This window comes from Bemisia tabaci, chromosome 9 (assembly GCF_918797505.1).
Source record: "Bemisia tabaci chromosome 9, PGI_BMITA_v3".
Taxonomy (NCBI): domain Eukaryota; kingdom Metazoa; phylum Arthropoda; class Insecta; order Hemiptera; family Aleyrodidae; genus Bemisia; species Bemisia tabaci.
Genome location: NC_092801.1, coordinates 26365079 through 26381802, shown reverse-complemented (window position 1 = coordinate 26381802; position 16724 = coordinate 26365079). Strand labels below are relative to the sequence as shown.

The following is a 16724-nucleotide window of genomic DNA, read 5'->3' as shown; positions in this document are numbered from 1 at the left end:
GTTGAACTTGATGGGCGACTCGATGATCATCGACTGCTCGTGCGGGACGATCTTCAGGAGTAGCGCGGGGGGTTTCGGAGGCTTAGCAATAGGGCGCCTGTAGCCTGGGGGAGGTCGCGATGGCACGAAACCTCCGGAGGTTTGAAAGTTACTCGGGAACCCGTCGTTAGACTGCTCTGGGCGGCTGTCGATCTGGTTATCATGGCTTGGTCTTTGACGGGTATCATACTGGTGATCGTGGCTCGGCCTTTGGCGGGTATCATACTGGTTATCATGGCTCGGCCTTTGGCGGGGATCATATTGGTTATCGTGGCTCGGCCTTTGGCGGGTATCATACTGGTTGTCGGAGCTCGGTCTTGACTGGCGGTAGGTATCCGAATACGCGGGGTAGCTATCCCTTGACCCGTTGTTGATTTTATTGTAGTAATTTATATTCTGATTCTCGAACTGTTTAGTCAAATCGATTGATTTGACCATTTGGATATCTTTACCTCGCTTGGGGTTTAACTTAATGGTAACGGCGCCATTATTCCGGGTCGGAAATGAGGGTCCGGTTTTGAATCGTTGCTGACGGTGTAGCTGTTTGCGTTCCCTGTGGTGGCGTCCACACCCGGCTCCGAGGGGTACGTAGTCGCGGGTTGAAGTAACCATAATTGGTAGTTTATAGAGGAAGAGGGGTGGATTGTTGGCAGGGGTGGCGGCAGTGGTTGCAAGGCCCACGGAAGGGGTGACTTCCCGGTCCGAGAAGAGGGATTTACCGTCGGTAAGGGAGGCGGTAAAGCGGTTAGTGACCATGGAGGTACTTCCCTAGCACCGTCGGAAGTCGCGCGTACCTTCGGCCGCCTCACGTGCCGCACTAAAGGTTGAAAGGGTTGGATCGAAGGGATAGGTTGAATCAGAGGTTGCGCTATAGGCACGGGTGGGAAGGGGTTCTTTTTTATCACCGTCCCATGCTTAACCACGATATTCTCCATAACGGGGATGTATTCAGGGGCGTCTTCCTCCCTGATCGGTAGGTACAAATACTTGTCACTAGATGGCAGCCCTGACATGGACGAGATAATCTTCATGGGTTGATTGTCTTCGGAGGTCGTCAAGTCGACCATACCCATGATGCTGTCCATGATCTGGGATATGATCGGGGCGCGTTTGGTGCGGGCGGCCAGGTCGGAGAAATCCACGCCGAAGAATCCGCCGCTGCCGCTAGGGGCGCTATCGTCGCTCGAGAATAACCCGTCATCGTCGTCGACCTCCCTTTCATACACCTTGATCGTGTGTTTCACGACATTCGGCATGCCGGGGGAGGTTTTTTTAAGGTAGGCCCGAGCACTCGGCACAGAGCTGTACGCGGTGGTTCTTTTTAGGGGTCGCCTGCGTAGAGCAAAATTGGCCTGCGTAGGGCCATGTCTACAGTCAGGCACATGATTTGGGAACGAGGAACTCAATTTTTGGAATTGGGGTGGGTAGACGTAAGGGCTGAATGTAAAATTATCCTGATAGAGGTTCTTCTCGAACATCGGTCGTCGGAGGAGATTAGGGTGCTGATCGGGGAGAATAGGGTAGAAAGGGACGACTTCCGTGGTGGGTTCTTCGGGACTTTTACTGGGAAACGCACTACCACTGGCGGACGGGAATGCTTCCCCGTTCTTGTGGAAGAATTCAGGGTTGTTGATGTAATTATGGTCTTCCGCCGCCGCGAACTCTGAATCAGGGACACTCTCAGTGGGTCCCTGAACCTTAACGACGAAGAAGGTGTCGTTTTCGGAACCTATCATCACGGTCCGATCCGTGTCGATCCTCGGGCTACTGGTTACTTTTGGGTTGAGGTTGTGGTTGCTTAGGTCAACCTCCTCCTTGGAACCGGTTCCTTTCTCTTCCGCGTTTTCACCATTCCACTGCGGATTTTTACCATTCCATGTGGAGTTATCGCTACTCAAAAAAGAATTTTGACTATTAATCGTGGCGTTATCACTATTCAAGGTGTCGGGACTATCCCACGTAGAATTTCTGTCACTCCAATAGGAGTTCTGACTATTCCAATTTAAAAGGGTGTTTTTGTTATCTTCATCTGAGCTATTGACTAATTTTATATTTAAATCTGAGCTACTTGATAAGTACGGGTGTGGACTACTAGATAGATAAGGGTGTGGACTACTAGATAGATAAGGGTGTGGACTACTGGATAGAAAAGGGTGCGAGCTACTAGATAGATCACGAATTTTAGAACTACGCACAATTTTCACTTTTTCATTATGATTGTTGAACATGTTACCTACCCTTGAGCTATTCACTATTCTAAGTTTAGTCTGAGGGGTCGTCGTCTTGCTCACAAATTCATCGTTAGTTGATTTTGGGGTCGTATAATGGTTCACAAAGTCTCGAGTCCTGTTCTTCGGAGTCAACTTTTGACCCCAAATTTCTGTCGGGGTGGACGTCGATTCTGTCCGCGAAATTTCGACTCGATTCATCGGGGAAAGAGAAATTTTACCCGGCACCGCGTCAATTTTAACTTCCGCGTGCCGCATTTCCCTGGGTCTTTCAGTGATAGATTCTACCCGGCCATTACTTATAAATAATATTAGAAGCAAAGTTCCAAATTTGGAGAATGGGCTCATAGCCCTCGAGCCTATAAATAACTTGTCAAAACGAACCATGATCACGTCGTTTTGAACCTTAACTAGCAACTATGTTACCCTCTTAAATGTGCTGAAAATTTGCAAATATTAACCTTTGCGAAATTAAAATAAGAGTTAAATTGTATTCGAATTACCATAGTCAAGATATTATAATTTGAGCAGGACTATTGCCTACATTTCAAATTGAATAAATATTAGCGACGAGAATGCAACAAAACTACAACTAAAACTTGTTTCCTCTACACCTACAAGGATCAAAATGCGCACTTTTTGACGCAATCATTTGCCAGTCGTGCGTCAAAGACTATGCACGTACAAATAGAAAAATTAGGCTAAAAATTCAAGGAATCTACTTTTTTAACGCCAAATTTATCGGTTTCCCGTTTGGGAGCGGAAAGTAACTTCCAACAATGACTGAATGTTAGTGTCAAACCTGACACAACTTCTGGTCCACACAATGCTATAAAAAGACGCGAAAAGTGATTTTACCATCCCAGCTCGTCCGAAGAAATAAGTTTCCGCGTCAAACACATCGAGCGTTTATTTTCACGCTGAGCGCTGAGCGTGTTAGCCCAGTTCTGATTCGTTCTAGGTCTTCGAGGCTGAGGGCCGGGCGGGCTGACGTGAAAAAAGTAGCATTCCTTCGGCAGTTACAACCGCCAATTGAGACAACTATTGCTTTCTACCGAGGGCTTAATTGTTGGGAACAAATTAAAGATGACAACTGCGAAAAACAGCGTGTGAGGGTCCTCGGTTCCTCGTCCTTGAGCGGTATGTCTGGACACTCTCCCTTCTGGGCTGGAATCTGGGCTCCGAAAATGACTTGCGAGATGATATCACAGTTCAGGAATGGTGATATCCGTTATCGATGACACACAACTTAAGACTTTTAAGGTTCTCGCGTAACGCACGGTGAAGTTAGGAGAAGCTATGACGAACACTGAGAAAATTTGAGACACTAGAATTCATTCAGATGAAAATTCCAATTTTTTTATTACTCTTTCGCAAATTTTAGGTTTTTACGGCGGATGTATTTCCCTCAAAATTTGGTTCAAAATCAAAAATTTTAAGCACACTTAAAGTCACGGATTGAGACAAAGGTTCGTCGGACGAGATTGTATCCAAGCGCACTGTGAGAAATGAGTTTTGATTTTTAAACGCACTTAAACAAGAGCTTCCATAAACGTTTGAAAACTCTTGTAGTCGTAACAATTTGTGCAAGTTTGCTGAAACTGCAAATATAAAGGTTATCTCATGAGCAATCGTAAATTCACCAGAAAAGATTCTGAATGAGAGAATATGTGAAGTAAGTAACTCGATGGAAATAGAATTTTTCACTTTGAATAGTTTCACACTTTCGAAATGTGCCGCACAAATTAGGTTGCCAGCTTTTTAAACTTTCTGACTGCGCGAATAATTAGTTATGAGTTTTGCGTGATCTTTAAGTCGATATCAGTTCGTTCCGTTTTTCTTAAAACCCTTGCTTTAATCGTGAGGTCTAAATATGAATTTCTAGGTAGATTCACATGGAAATTCACTTACACCCGCGGTTGGTTTTTTATTTTAATGTCGGAAAAACGCACTTTCTCACACGTAAATTTTTCCTAAAAATAAAAGAGAAAATTTAACGAGTGTGGTATATTTCTCGATTGGCACAATGGTGGAGATATACAGATCTAACACGAGGAGAGTCACTATTTCCACAAGTTACGGGCTTTGTAGAGTGTCAGAATTGACAAACTATTCGCGTTAAACGATACTTTTTGCATTGGCACAAAATCAGAGCTAAATTCCAAAAGCTCGCACGATGAGATTACAATGTCCACAAGTTCAACGGTTTAAACTGGCGAAACCGACAAAAAGTTCGCGGAGCACAATTGCGAAAATCCAAGAAGTGGTACTAATATCCAGAGCTACCAGGAGGAAGTCACGGTTTCCTTGGGTGAATCAGGTTGACACTTTGGCGATCCCGACAAAAAGTTCGCGGGACACAATTGCGAAAATCCAAGAAGTGGCACCAATATCCAGAGCTACCGGAGGAAGTCACCGTGTCCTCGGGTGAATCAGGTTGACACTTGGGCGATCCCGACGAAAAAATCGCGAAACTTAATTGCGAAAATTCAAGAATTGGCACCAATATCCAGAGCTACGGGAGGAAATCACCGTGTCCTTGGGTGAATCAGGTTGATACTTGGGCGATCCGACAAAAAGTTCGCGGAACACAATTGCGAAAATCCAAGAAGTGGCACCAATACCCAGAGCTACCGGGAGGAAGTCACCGTGTCCTCGGGTGAGTCAGGTTGACACTGGGCGATCCCGACAGTAAATTCGCGAAAAAACGATAAGGGTTTTGGCATGACACGCCACGCGGCCTTTTTCCAAAGGGCGTACGCCGAGAGGTTCACTTGCTCCGCGATTCGCGCATGACTTCCGCGGGTCGGCGAAAAACTCGGGGGAAGACGGAACGGTCGAGACGACGCTCGGCGAGATGAGAACGCAACTGGACTTGGAGCGTCCGCGGACGGTAGGAGGGCTCCTGGTGAAAAGGAAAACGCGGGGCCGCGGCGAATCGTCCGCGAAAGGAGATGGAAAACTCGAGCGGGCCGCGCGGAAATGACCCGCCGGTGTTGAGTGCTACGAGGATAGGATCTGTTGCATGGGAGAGGGCTCATAATGTCTGTAAAAAATTCTGTGAAAAGTGTTTTAAAATTTGATCGAGTTCAGAGAAAGGATCCAATCCAGCAAGCCAAGCAAGAAATTAAATTGCGCAATTAAATTTGGCAATAGCTGATGTGGTTTGGTTCCTTTCTGTTTAACGCAGTCCAATTCTACGGCATTCAACAGTGCAGATCCTTATTCGGAATCGAAGGTTTTGAAACAGACAGAAGGATTGACAATATGTTTTAAAATCACCTTAACTGCGCATCTCATGTTGCCTAATTTTAGGGTTGCCGGTGGTTTGGGAAATCGGGAAAATCAGGGTAAGTCAGGGAATTTGTGATGACCGGAAAAAGTCAGGGAATTTCTTACACATCTACAAATGGACCGCGTTTAAACGAGAGGAACAAGCCACATCAGCTATTGCCAAAGTTAAGTGAGCAATTTAATATTTTATGAGAGGACGTTTGTTCCGATTCTTTTGAAAATGTAAAGAAATTTGCTTCGTTACTACGCAGAAACTTCGCTGAAATTTAAAAAAAAAAATCCAATCGACGGTTTTCATGTGAAAAATTAAATTGGCCAATTAAATTTGGCACTTGCTAATGTACCTTTGTTCCTTTCTGCTCAACGTGATCCAATTCTAGACTTCCATGACCATAGTATTTATACTGCTGTGATAGCGAAGAGAGGAACAAGTGCAAAAATGAAGTTTTGAGAAAAGGGGCTCAGAAGCGTCTGAGCGGAAAATTTTATTGCGAGAAGCCGCCGTTCTTTGTCAAATTGCCAGCTAGTCGTCCAAAAGACTCTTCGAAATCGTTTGGATGATTTAAAATAGACCAATTTTATTTCAATTACATAAAAACGGCGTATCATTCATTCTCATGATAGGCTATTTTAGTTTTAGTACCGACATTTTTTGTTATATGAGAGGAAGAACACAAAGCAACCTGAACGCGTGGTTTACTTTTCTAACCTTTCGTATAAGTCTCCGAGCCATGTATTCTATCACTTGGTGACGATCAGTGTATTTTAGAGTGTTTTAGTCAGTATGACCAACTTGTCTTAAATATTGAGGGCTAAGAAATAACAATACCACCTCTCTGAAAATTTTGGATAAAGTGAGTTAGCGACTTTGCCGCGTTCTACAGTATTAAGTTTCATAAGTTGGAAATCAGATAATCTATGAAAGCTTGAAATTCGTTGATCACTTAAATCAGCTCCTTTTTTTCCGTTATCATAAATGATTGAGATGCAGTCAAAATGTAGTTCCTCCATAGGCACTATGTTATTCGGACGGTTCAACAAATGACAACTTCTATGCATTTCTGAAGAGGTGTAAAAAGTGAAAACTCCCTTAATTTTGAATAAGCAACACGCACATCTATGGAACACAAATAATAGCATCGAGGCGAAACAACCAACTCACAATACGCGTAGTATTTGAGGGTTGCTCCACGGAGGCAAAATTTTCGGTATAGATCGAATTATTGTCGAGTTGGGTTGTGAAACTGGGTTTTAAGATTTTGCCTGGAAACACTCTGATGTCGTAGAGAAAAACAAATTGCGGACTTTTAGTCCATTTTCGTACCGCAATTTATTCCACTAATTGGAAAACATTCATCAAACTACACTCACATCTACATCAAGAGTTTAAAAGAAAGACTTGTGTGCAATAGTGAGGGATTGAAAAAGTATTATGTTATGTCGTGAGGGGGGGGGGGAGGGTGGATTCTTTAGATTTCATAGTTGTGAGTCCTTTTTACGATTTTATACTTGAAATCTTTCTGTTTTAAGGCATACTGGCTAAAATCCGCTAAACATAGGTACTAATTATCAGTGTGTAACAAAATACATGGTTCGGAGACTTAAACGCAAGGTTAGCAAAGTAAACTACATGTTTACGTAGACAAAATCTTCTCGGCACAATGACCGGTTAAAAAAAGTCACAATGTCGTCTTCTTCTAATTTTCCTTCTTCTCTAATTGTTTCCTTCTTCCTCCTCTTCTCCACCTTTTTCATCTTTCCTCTTCTTCCTCTTCCTTTTCTCAGGATAACTGTAAAATGCTGACTTCAAACATGCTACAACTTCCGTTCTATAACCATTCAGTCTTTCAAATGGGCATTACCTTTAATTGGATCGTATAAAGCCAGAGTCTTTTTTTCATTCATCATCGACATAAGAGCATATCATTAAGTTTAAGGAAATTGTCGACATCAACATGAGCGGAAATAACTATCCCGGGAAAAATATGAAATCAAAAATTGAATTTCATCAGTTTCGTTTTCTACGAAGGCATTATCACTGGCTGCCGAGAGTGGCGTAGCCAGGTACGGCCACGAAGTGTCGGTCACAGAGGTAGTGGACAATGACTTTCAAATCTAGATACGCTGATTCATCTGCGATCCCTCACCGGCGAAACACGCATTACGGTGCCTCGGACTTCTGTTACGTCAGAATGAAAATTATGGGGGAATCTTTGCCACGTTTGACGAAAATACCCGCGACTATAGGACGATAAATAATCTTAAAATTTAAAAAAATACTTTACCAATAAATTGGAGGAGTTTGATTATATGTTGTTTAATAAGCTAAATGCATACTCTGGTGATTCATTAATATATTAGCCTAACATAGGATTTTCTATATCAACCAGTTTAGGTTTAATCGTATAAATTTGGTTAGAAAGGTTATAGTATTAATTTATGGTTTAAGGATCGCTGGATACCCATTTTCTAATATTGCTTAGCTCTACTTTAACCAAGTCGGGTCTCTTGAATTGGAAATTGGAAGACGAAAAGAATGAGTAGGAGGAATTAAAGAGGAGAAGAGGAGCTAAAAATAAAATGGAGAATGAAAGAGAAGAAGAAAAAGAAGGGGCAGAGGATGGAAGAGAGGAAGAGTAATAAAGGGACATTGGTGGAAAAAAAGAAGAAAAAAGAGGAAGACAAAGAAAAAGGCGAAAAAATTAAAATTTGCTGACTAGTGTTCTTCTTTGTATTTTTATCCTTTTTTTCTCCTTGTTCTTTCTCTTCTGCTTATCCATCTTACTATTTCTTTTCTGATTCTAACTTTTCCTCCTATTTTCTTTTTTATCCTTTTTCTACTTATTTTTCTTCCTCTCTCTTTTCTTCCTTATATTCTTCTCCTCTTCCTTCCTTCTTTTTACAATTCTCTTTCATATCTCTTCTTTCTCTTCCTATTTTTCTTCTTCTTTTTCGTCTTACCCCTAATCATCTTCATTTTTTTTCTCTCTCTTTAATCTTCCTCTCTTTTTTACATTTTCCTTCCTCTTTTATGATTCCTCAGAAGTCCCTTACCATCATGCCGTGCTGAGGAAGAACGCCGTATGAGCCTTCAGGCGTTGCCAAGTTTCCTCCGATAAAAACAAATTTACTGAGAAAATTGCAAATATTATTTTCCGAAATTTTCAGACAATTTTGTACGCAATTTAATCTAAAATATCTGAAAATTTCAAGGACGAATATGCATGAATGTTGTCAAAAATGCATGTTTTATCAAGGGAAATTCGGCAACTCTCGAATGTTCATACGGCGTTCTTCCTTAGCACGACAGCAACCCCCCCCCCCCAATTTTCTTTCTTCCTCGCCCCCTTACTTCGCGACGGAGATCCGTGATTTCATCATCCGACACGACAACACCGTCCGCAGTGGCGGGTACGGCCCGGACCACTAGCGAGGCGATGGAGCGAGGAAACGGACACACGGTGATCGACAGTTGTCCACTCTTGTGTCTTGTCTTGTCTTGTCTTGTCTCGTCCTCTTCCACCCCCCCCCCCTCCTTCCGGTGATCCGGACCCCCGAGGGGAAATCGATTCTGGATCGATGTCGTCTCTTGATTAATCCAATTTCGGGCCGAGATTAAAACGCCGGTGTTTCCTGAAAGAACACCGTGTGGGATATAGCTTTCCGAGGTTATTGAAATCTCTCTTTCTCTCCGCAGTCGGCGCACGGAACCGCCGTTCGTCCTTTTATTTTCCCGCCGCGTTATGTCGGGAGCTATACTGCCGTGCTAAGGAAAAACGCCGTATGAACATTTGAGAGTTGCCAAATTTCCCTTGATAAAACATGTATTTTTGACGACATTCATGCACGTTTTTCTTTGAAATTTTCAGATGTTTTAGATTAAATTGCGTACAAAATTGTCTAAAAATTTTGGAAAAAAATATTCACAATTTTCCTAGTGAATTTAGTATTTATCGAAGGAAACTTGGCAACGTCTGAAGGCTCATACGGCGTTCTTCCTTAGCACGACAGGATAGATATGCGATTCGGGAGACATGGTGAAATATTAATCTTGTTTATTTCTTACATTAATTGGATAGCGTTATGCAAACTGGTCTCATTTACAATGAGAGTTTTAAAAAGAGACCTTTATGCAATAATGTCTTGCTAAGGAAGAACGCCGTATGAGCCGTCAGACGTTGCCAAATTTCCTCCGGTGATTTGATGTCAAACATCGCCGAATTTTATTGATTGAATGGATTAAACCAAAACGATGTAATATTGAATTTCTTTATTAAAAGGGTGTTTTTTTTGAAAAGGCTTTAAGCTATTAAGACATTCAATATTACATCGCTTTGGTTCAATTAATTCAATCAATACATTTTCTCTGTCAAGATACACATGTTCATAGGGAAACCTGTGAATATTTTTCCTCCAATTTTTTGAAAATTTTTACTAGCATTTAGATCTATATTATCACATTACAATATTACAATCTACATATTAAGAGAAAAATTTTCAGGAAAACCTGTGAATATTTTTCCTCCAATTTTTGAAGAATTTGACTCGCCTTTAGATCTACATTATCTAGAAATTTCGAAAGAAAGTATTCAAAACTGTCCTGAAAAAAATTCTTTGAGGAAATTTGGCAACTCTCGAATGTGCATACGGCGTTCTTCCTTAGCACGGCAGAATAGTGTAGGATTATGAGCAATCTATTCGCCAAACTAAGTAGACCTAATCCAGAGGCGGATCCAGCAATTTGGCAACACCGGATTTCCTCCACTTAAACCTATGTTAAATAATCGATTATTGTCAGAGCACCTGGCCCCTCTAAAAATCGATTTATTTCCATAGATTTAAATGGAGAAAAACGACGTTGTCAATTTGCCGAATCCGCCGATGACCTAATCTGACGAACGGAGTTCGCAAGTTGATATGTTGAGATATTCATCAGTCATACTAACTAAATAGATGGTTTCAATCGAAATCATTAATGGGTCATATTTGATACATCAAACAGGTGAGATTGTACCGATATCGATTGGTTCAACACGTAAACATAGCCTCAAAAATCAATTGAGTATAATCTGAGGGAAAGGGTCGCGTGTAACAGATTTTTTATTTTATGAGTGTAAAATGGAATGAAAAGTGAAAACGGTCGAATCCTGCAAAAATTGCGTAAAACTTCTCAGAAATCCGCGAGAGCGAAGATTTCGATCATTCTGCTTTGCAAAATATCATTTGACTGCTGGAATGCTGACAGCTCGCGCAGTCGCGACACACGTAGACACGTGACGTGTCAATCAGGCTAATCAATCGATTTATAGATTTGAATTCCTGAAACGTGCGCATAAAACTCATTGTTAAAGATATGACAAGTTGACAGACATATTGCGAACAGTTCCAGCGGCAAGGCGTGAATGATCGATTATCGATACTTTCCCATCTAAAGCTATGGTAAATAATCGATAATTAAGGTGTCTGTTGCGAACACCCCGTTTATCAATCCTTTATCACGGGTTTAAATGGCAGATCAAGCGATATACCGCAAAGTACTGAATAGTTCCTGTAATAGCGGAAATAAGAACTGTCGAGTTATGAATGGAGCGAATGACAGAAGTGGGAGATGATGAACACAATGAGCAGTATAAAAGAAAATAGAGGATCAAGTATAGTGACTGAAGTAGTAAGTAAGTATTCAAGTTTCTCGACTCAAACAGTAGACTCTTTCAGGGCCGGATTTACCTACTTTCCGCCCATGGGCCGCGCCTGTATTTTGCCGCCCCCTTCTCATTCGTTTTGAAATACCAATAAAAACCATCATGTAAACGTGCCAGCGGGGAGGGGTGCATAAGACTCGTTTACTCGTGTTGGACATATTTTTTGGGAAAGCCCTGTTCACACTATTAGCAAAAGTTCACGGAGCTTTGCGCGAAAGTTAAGTTCCGTAAACCTATCTCTGTGTGGACAAGGCCTTCCATTCATAAGAAATGAACGAACGAATTATGAAAGAACAAACATAAATGTAGTTTAATGATTTTAACTTCCGCCACGCGCCGCGTCGACTGCACTGTGTTTGACGCAATGCGTGAAGTATTCACGCAGTCTTGTAGGCGCTAAGCGTTTCACGCTGACCGCACTGTCTTTGGCGCAATGCGTGAAGTATTCATGCATTCTTGTAGGCGCTATCCGTTTCACGCTGACCGTAGTGACCGCACTGTGTTTGATGCAATGCGAGAAGTATTCGTGCAGTCTTGTAGGCACTAATATGTGTTACATGCCGACCGCCGCGCCGAGGGCTTCTCCTTTTCATCTCAAGTCTTGGCCATCATTTCTCTCTAAGTCGCACCGTTCCAGGCCAAATTGCGTGTTTGGTTTCTCTCTTAACTCGACTAGTTAGGTTAAAGACCTAACCTCCTAGTTAAAGATATTAATCTTTTTATTTCACATTGGTCACGCGGATTTTGAACAGCCCGCTTACAAGAAACTTAAAGCTCTGCGTGAGTCAAATCGCGCACTACAACGGTTTAAGCAAGCTTCTCAATCAACCAATGTCTAATTCCCACCATGTATTGTTCAAACTATAAGCAATTTGCTATAGCTGAGCTAAAGCGTCAAGATTGAGGTTGTCAGATTTTCAAATCGCAGAGACTGTCATGATAACGTTTAGCGCGCGATGTGAAACACACAGAGCATTGAGTTTTCATAAGCGGGTGGTTTGAATTCTCGCATCAAGAATATTAATTTTTTTCGTAAGGAGTTGATATCGGTAATTTTTGTTGGGCGCATCATGTTTTACGTGAAATTTTGGTTAAGAAACAAGTATCAGAATGGAGATATTGCATGTGTGAGAAGTTGCGATTTAGACATAAGAATCAACAGTTGATTCTGTTGATTTTTATGTAAAAGTTCGCGAAAAACACGATGGTGCTGCTGGTTTTCTCTGAAATCAACTCCAAAGCTCAAAAACAGCTCTCAACTTGTGGCCAAAGTGGAGGAAATATCCCACGTTATCCTTAGAGTTCACCTCTACATCATACAAACTCACCATGCAAAGATAGGGAGCAAATACATTGACAGGGCTGCCACTTTATTTGGGGACTCTAAAACTGAAAACACGGCAACTCTGCTAATGTATTTGCTCCCTATCTTTGCATGGAGAGTTTGTCATGATGTAGAGGTGGACTCTCAGGATAGCGTGGGATATCTCCTCCAATATAACCTCATCTTGAGAGCGTTTTTTTGAGCTTGGGAGATGATTTAAGGGAAACCAGTGGCACCATCATGTTTCTCGCGAACTTTTACATACGAATCAATTGTCAAATCGCAAATCTCTCACACATGCAACATCTCCATTCTGAAATTCGAACCTTGTCTAGTGGTCCATTAGAGCGCAGACGGAACTCGTGGTTTGGGAAGCCCTGGCGCGGTGCGTTTCCGGGGCGGGCAGAGCTACAATTTAATGCATTAGAGCGCGTGCGCAGATCGGGTCGGGTGCGACGCGACGAGACGTGCGCACTGCGCATGCGCAGCTCTGGAAATGAGGATCCGTGCCGACAGCCGACAGCAGCGACGCGACGATGTCATTGCGGCCCGGCGAATTAATATCACGTTTATGTAATTGATAAGCGTGTAATTAGACGGTAATTATCGCGACAGTGTCCGCGCGCTCAGGCCGCGTGCATGCCTGTGGTCGGTGGTTGATGCGGTCTTGGTTTTCGAGGATCATTGAGGAGTCGTTGAATTTCTCGGAAAGGGGTTTTGTTTATTTGTGCGTGCTTCTTCGGGTCTTGTAATCGACTTACATGTGGATTGTATTTTGCAAAAAGGAACCAGAAGCATTGCAATGATGCTAAGATTGTGCAAATTTATCTTTTGCAGAAAAATAACTGAAATCATGAAAAATACGAAATTTACATGGTAATTTTTGTCTTAGATTCACAGTTTTCAGCGAGTAAAATAGAAACTGTCAATGGATAATCAGGTTTTTTTCCAAGACCGAAGAAGTTGCACAGTCTCAGCAACATTGCAATGCTCGTGGTTCCTTTTTGTAAAATGCAATCCATGTGTTGCAGGCAATAAGTAATCATCGACAATTGGATTGCATTTTGCAAAAAGGAACCACAAACATTCCAATGTCGCTAAGATTATGCAACTTCTTTTACCTTGCAAATATGAACGGATCATCTAAACAAAAGCTTTATCTTAACTCCCTATAAACTATATATTCGATGCAAAATTAACTTAGCAAATTTAATTTTTCGCAAGGTTTCAGTAATTTTATTGCAAGGAATGTAAGTTGCACAATCTTAGCAACATTGGAACCCTCTTGGTTCCTTTTTGCAAATTGCAATCCAAGTTACAAGCGGCTCTTGGATTGCCTCGATAAATTGGAATAATTCACATGGGAATAATGACGGTTTCGCTGGTACATTACCTCAAAACTATGAAGCCAGTTTGAGGCGCCTTCAATGTCCATTGATACTCCACGCTTTGTCACGTAGTTTCTCCAATTGGCAATCCAACCTTAATCCAGCTGAGGACACTGATTTCATTATACGCACACGCAAATGTAGCACTAGCAGCTGGCGCTCAAGGAGAAGAAACCCTTGTTACAGTTTAATACATTACTGTTCGCTTTTTTTCATGGTTTTTTCCTGAATTTTATCTTAATCTATTTATCGCCAGTAGATTGCAAATGCCGGCCGGCGATTTCTAAAATAATGATGTTGAGTATTTCCCAACTAAAAAATTAGGTACGACAGGAAGTCTACAACGTTACAGAATACTTTTTTTCCGCTTAAAATTCTTGTCGCGACAATCAGCATCGCATTGAGGCGATGCAATTTTAAAAAACTCAGAGATTCTTTCGCTACTTCTTACTCTTAGTCTATGTAATTCTCATTCAGTGCGAGTCAAAATGACGTGTTATTAAAATCACTCGGAGCTGAATGAACTATGCTAAACTGCACTGAAAAAAAGTTACGGGCTATATAGACATACCGTCCGTTCCGGCCTTAGAGGTCGAAAGTTCCGGGTGCTGGAGCCGTAGCTTCGATTTCTGTGGGTGCCACGCCCGGAACTTTCGACCTCTGAGCCCGGAACGCGGACGGTATGTCTATGTAGCCCGTAAGTACGATTTCCAGGGCCGGATTTTTTTTCACTGTATCGTTGATTTCACTCCTTTCACGCGTTATAGTTCTTTTGACTGTAGTGTATTTCACTACTATTTGGAGTCCCATAACTCCGGTTCGGATTCGTGAGAACTACTCCTTTTTAACTACCGAATTTTACCTAAAGGAAACGGCGCACAGTGGATCCAGTCAATAGGAGAGGTCGGACAAAATTTGGAAACTTTTAACGCTTATAACTCCGTTTATACAAAACTTTCAGGTTCTAAAAGTGGTTCCATTGCTTTTCTCGTGAAATTTTCTACCCAAAGCACCCCTTCAAATGTAAAATGTGACGAACTAAACACCAAAATTTGCAGTTCTAGTCAAAAATTTCATGTCCGGCCTCTCTAATTGACTCGATCCACCGTGCGGCGGTCCGTTAAAAATACAAGAATTCCGGTTATCTCGTAAAAAAATAAGGGAAATTATAAACAGACCGTTCCTCCGGGCGAGGAAATTCTCGTCTGTGCAGTGGTGTTTAATAGAAAAGCTGTCGGAATCGAGCCAAGAGAAGCAGAAAATATTCTCCCCCGAGTATTTCCTGACCCAGTTTTCACCCCGCACGGATGGCTCCTGATGAGACATTCACAGGAGACGCCCCGAACAGCTCCCTGCAAATGACTCCTCAATCAAGAGAGTTCATGGAGCCATTGAGTCCAAGAATGCAGCTTAATGCTCCGGAAGCCAAATTTCAGAGCGAAGACTATCAACGCCTCAGACATTCGATTTGAGATCTCTTGAAATCTTGCCCCGGTTTGATAGTGAATGACTGTTTGAGACTGAGAGCAGATTATTGGAGATATAATTTTATTGTTAGTGCTGTACTTCCGAAACGATTGAATCGTGTGTTAAAATCATTTTCGAAAAGCACTGGAAAAGTGAGGGGGGCGGATTCTGCAGTTTTATTCCTGTCGTTTTGAGACAAATGACAGGTAAGCAAACAAGGCTAGAGGTATTTTAAATCGAGTCCAGTGCCGAACGTCGCAAACTAGCTAAGTCTGTATTTTTCATGAGATTGTAAAAAATATGCACTATTGGACCGAGGATATCCAAAAGGAACCAACCCACATTTTCGAAAAAATTGATTTTAGAATAATTTTGAGTTCCAATAGCCGTATATTTTCTCCTGCCAAAAACTGAAAGTCGAAGAAAAGAAATTAAATTGTGAAAAGAGGGGTTACAATCTATTTTCTACATTGAACCTTATGCAGCAATTAAACTTCAGACATCTTTTTCTCAGTTTCTACTTAAGTTTCAGGGCTCTCAACTGGAGGGTGGGTTCCTTTCTGATGAACTCGATCCAATTAACGGATAGCCCTGCGAAACATTTTATTTGTCCTTGTGCTATAGTAAACATCACACTTTTGACCTTTTCCCGTCTCTCGGAAAACCACGAGTAACGAGAATATCTCTAAAACAATTGTAAAGATTGTGAAAATAACGAACCAAGATGCAATTGTTGTCGATATTTCCTTGTTATATCCCTTTTGAAAATATATCATCCAATTGCAGAAAAACCACATCAATAATTTCCAGGGAAACTGTTGCATACTTTCCTTTTAGAAAAAAGGAACACGAGCAGAAATTTGAAACGCCGCAACCGAAGATACACGTTTTTTACTTAAGTTTTCGACCTATTTTCAAAATCTTCACGTCATTTTTTTTATGAACTTTAGAATACCTTGTTTTCTTTTATATGTTTTTTGTGCATCTTCAATCTATACTGGGAAAAAATGGTTGGTAGAATTTACCATTCCTTCACGTTGTATTTCACACAGCGTTAATTCCGAGTCAATTCTGCCCGAGGAAAGGTGAACGTTACTGCATATTGGCACTCTGCCGTGCTGAGGAAAAACGCTGTATGAACCTTCAGACGTTGCCAAGTTTCTTTCGATGAAAACCGGAATTACTGGGAAATTTGTGAATATTTTCCCCCAAAATTTTCAGACAATTTTGTGCGCAATTTAATGTAAAATATCTGAAAATTTCACAGAAAAATGTGCATGAG

The 16724-nt window shown here is 41.6% G+C and overlaps 1 protein-coding gene across 2 annotated transcripts in view; it reads right to left on the bottom strand.

Moving 5' to 3' along the window:
• The window catches only part of LOC140225358 (Y+L amino acid transporter 2-like), a 118476-nt gene that overhangs the window by 67314 nt on the left and 34438 nt on the right, over window positions 1-16724 (bottom strand). The window lies entirely within an intron of this gene.